Below are 3,781 nucleotides of genomic sequence, written 5' to 3'. Positions count from 1 at the left end.
GTTAGATCAGATGAGAAATGCACTCCAAGGTATTTGTAGTTAGTAACGGTTTCTACAGGTGATCCACTTTATGATATATGTAGTGGGACATGATCGTTGTTTTCGTGAAAACATCACATGTTTACATTTTGTGGGGTTAAGCGACATCTGCCAGGTTTCGCACCATTTTTTTATCCAAGTCTCTCTGTAAGGCTATATGGACAGCTGTGGAATGGACTGTGCGATAGACGACGCAGTCATCTGTAAATAGGCGAATGTGCGATGAAACTGACTGTGGGAGATCAATAATATATATTAGAAACAACAAAGGTGCTAATACCGTACCCTGTGGGACACCAGAGGTGACATGCGCACATGAAGAGTAGTGGTTGTTAGCGTATACCGTCTGTGAGCGATCTGTTAAGAAGTTCTTAATCCATTGAAGTATAAGTGGGTGGAAGTGGAGCGCTGATAATTTTTTAAACAGCAATGAGTGTGATATCCTATCAAAGGCTTTTGATAGGTCGAGGAAGACAGCATCGCATTCAGTGTTGTTATCTAAAGCGAGGCTGATGTGATGCGTGAACGATGCAAGTTGGGTTTCGCAGGAAAAACCCTTTCGGAATCCGTGGTTAGAAGAATTGGTTGTTTTCCAAGAACTGGATCACGTGTTTGTAGACGACATGCTCTATGATTTTTGATTTTTTTTTGATTGCGTGTTAGCGCCGCGAAGCAACTGTGGCTATGAGCGGCGTACAGACGTGGACTGACGGAGAGAGGACAGCAGGAAGGAGTGGGGGACAGGGGGATTAGTATGCGTCCTTGGCCGACTTCAAGGGGAACTGTGCCGACATTCGTCTGGAAAGTCTTCGGAAAACCCAGGGAAAACCTCAGACAGCACAGCCGGCGGTAGGATTCCAACCCACCACCTCCCAGTCTACAGCACGACCTTTGTTACCACCAACGAGCGGATGCCTTAGCCCACTCGGCCATGCCGCTGGTCATGCTCTATGAGTTTCGACGGGACGCTTGTTAGTGAAACTGGTCTGTAATGCGATGGAGTGTGTGGGTCGCCTGCCTTAAAGATGGGAATGATTTTGCCTGTCTTCCAGTCACGAGGAATGTCACCTGTCTCTAACGATTGCTGAAAGATAAATGACAGGAAGAGTGAGGATATGTCTCTGGTCTGTTTTAAGACTTCGATATTTATACTATCAAGACCGCATGATGAGGTATTCTTAAGAGAGTCGATGAGTTTAGCGATACCATGCGGGCTGACGGATATACTCTCCATGGTGGGATATGGGGGCGTAGAGAGTTCTGTGGGCGCAGTTCTAGTGCAGTCACGCGTGAAGATGGAAGAGAACAAGTTGTTAAATACATCCGCAGAGTCGCCTTCTGGCCCTGGGTGTCCCTCAGAGTCAACCAATTGGAGTTGTGAATTAGAACGTGGGTTTATGATTTTCCAGAACTTTCTAGGGTTATTTGACATAATCTTGGGGAGTTCAATATTGTAGAACTTTGCATTACGTAAGGAACGTCTGTATTTCTGAGCGATCAACCTGTAGCTGTTCCACAGGACGGGATTACCCAGAATGCGAGCCTGATGAAAAAGGCGTTGTTTTTTCTTTCGCAGCAAGTGTAAAGTGCGAGTGAACCAAGGAGCATCGGCTCGATTACGTTTATACCCTAGTTACACTAGCGCTCTCAACCACGGTTGAGTCGACCACGGTTGAACTCAACCATGGTTGAGAGTGTTACACTGCAGCGCCAACCGTGGTTGACTGCACAACCACGGTTGAGTTTCGACCGAGCTCCTCAACCACAGTCGGGTCAACTGAAAAGCAAGATGGCGGACTCCACGTCAGCTACTGTAGTGTCGTCGGAAGCAATAAGTGAGCTGCCGTGCAGTAAAACACACTTCGTTTGGTCAGATGCCATGACGATGCACTTGATAAACGCCGGGGAGGACAGTGTAGCCGTATCGGGGACCAAAGAAGCCAGAAAAGAAACGCCGCCGATTACGACCGCGTCGAGACAGCTACTGCGGTTTTCGTCGGGAAGCAAGTGCGGGTTAAAATAGAAAACCTGACGATGGAATACAGGTAGGAAACTCGGTTAGTTCATTTCTTGTTTCTGCTTGCTTTGTTGTGTATGTCATAGCTACTTACGCCTATTTTATCCAGCTACCACAACATGCTGGTAGATGATTCCGTGCGATCAGTGGCGTTTTCGTCGCATTCCTGCGAGCGCGTATGATGTACATGCTGTTTGGTGTCCTTTTCGATGTTTCATACTATTTGATACAACTGATGACATGTCATACTTGAATTTCCAGCTTCACCTATGAAAACTACAGCCACACTGCACGGTCTCGCACTGCTACAAAACGACTACTTCAGAAACAGTGATGTCATGATTGGTGAGCATAACCACAGCTGCAATCTGAATCTGTGTGCTGATATGATGTGTGGATATGGAAATGGGGTGTGTACGTCCTCTTCGCTGGAATATGTGTTGCAGTTAGTATATCACTGCTTGTTCTGAACTCTTATGAACCAAGCATGTGCTTAAAACATGTAATAGTTTGTAAAGGCATTATTAAGTGGTAAAAAATAAAAGCGCAACAATGTTGAAGTCACTAAAATGATAAATATGGATGAGCATTTACTAAGCTGGAAATCAGCGCCAGTGCTGGCAATGCTGCATGTAATCATATGCATATTACTACTAAGCATAGCAAGGCAACTAGCGGATGGGGATCCATAGTCAGGAAATTTATGTGCAACAAGAAAAGACAATAACAGTAGCTTGTGTGTATTGTATGTCATTTGTTATGCATGCTATTTATCCCCTGTGTATGTGTATGTGATGCACTATAAGCATGCTGTGTTGGAAGTAGTCCCGATAAACTTTGAAGGAATGACAAAACAAATAAAAAAGAATGCAGAGGAAACATCGAGGCATCTTCCTCAGTAATATGTCGTCTCACTGCATGCTTCACACGTTCTTGTGTATCTTCAAGGTTCCAATTGTGCACGAACAGTCAGATGGAAACCATTGTTGCAGCATCCCAGCCTGAAGAACAAACAACTGAGCAACAAGAGACAAGTTCGGAACCTGCACAGACCTCACAGAGAAAGTAGCCCAAAAACCAGACTGTGATGATGCAGGTCCTAGAGCTCTAAAAAGCTGTGGAAATGAGAGCTACAAAAGCTGAAAAAAGGAACGAAGGTTTCAAAGAAATGTACTGAGGCTGCAGGAAGGAGTTAATAGAATGCAACAAGAAATGCTTCGATAAGCAAATTAAAATGGTGCAAGCGAGATGGTGCACTGTGGAAAGAGCTAACATTTCCTTCAGTTCATATAGTGTGTTCCTCAAACTCAAGGAAATGTTTCCTCCTTCAAAGAAATGTTTCATTCGATGCAGACTTATTTTTCAATCATCGCCACCACAATAATTTTCTTTTTTTCATAACAGCGAAATCTTGCATACGTAGTTTGTTTTATAGCTTTATAACAGTGCATTGTCCTTGCAAAGCCTCATTAAATGTATATGTGTAATGTATTATGCCAGTGATTTTCGGCTTTTGTTACTTAAGCTGAAAAAGGGTCATTGCGTGAAAAAAAAAAAAAAAACACAAGAAAACATAGGCATATTACCGTAGTTATAAAATCTACATATAAGGAAACATGACAGTAAAATTATCTACTTTAGAGAAATGTACTTGCCCGCAATAAATATGCTGTCATAGTGTTGTAAAACGTTGTTCGATTGACTGAGATTTTAAAAAATATGGAG

The 3,781-nt window shown here is 43.4% G+C and overlaps 1 long non-coding RNA gene across 1 annotated transcript; it reads left to right on the top strand.

The window, feature by feature from the left end:
* The first annotated feature begins 1,670 nt into the window (after positions 1 to 1,670).
* LOC135373155 (uncharacterized) lies at positions 1,671 to 3,321 on the top strand. Its single transcript, XR_010416302.1, has 3 exons — positions 1,671 to 2,084; positions 2,318 to 2,401; positions 3,005 to 3,321. It is a non-coding gene; the product is annotated as an uncharacterized LOC135373155 (long non-coding RNA).
* Positions 3,322 to 3,781: the final 460 nt, after the last annotated feature.

This window comes from Ornithodoros turicata, unplaced genomic scaffold, assembly GCF_037126465.1.
Source record: "Ornithodoros turicata isolate Travis unplaced genomic scaffold, ASM3712646v1 Chromosome21, whole genome shotgun sequence".
Taxonomy (NCBI): Eukaryota; Metazoa; Arthropoda; class Arachnida; order Ixodida; family Argasidae; genus Ornithodoros; species Ornithodoros turicata.
Note: the sequence above shows the minus strand (reverse complement) of the source record. Positions and strands in the feature narration are given on the sequence as shown.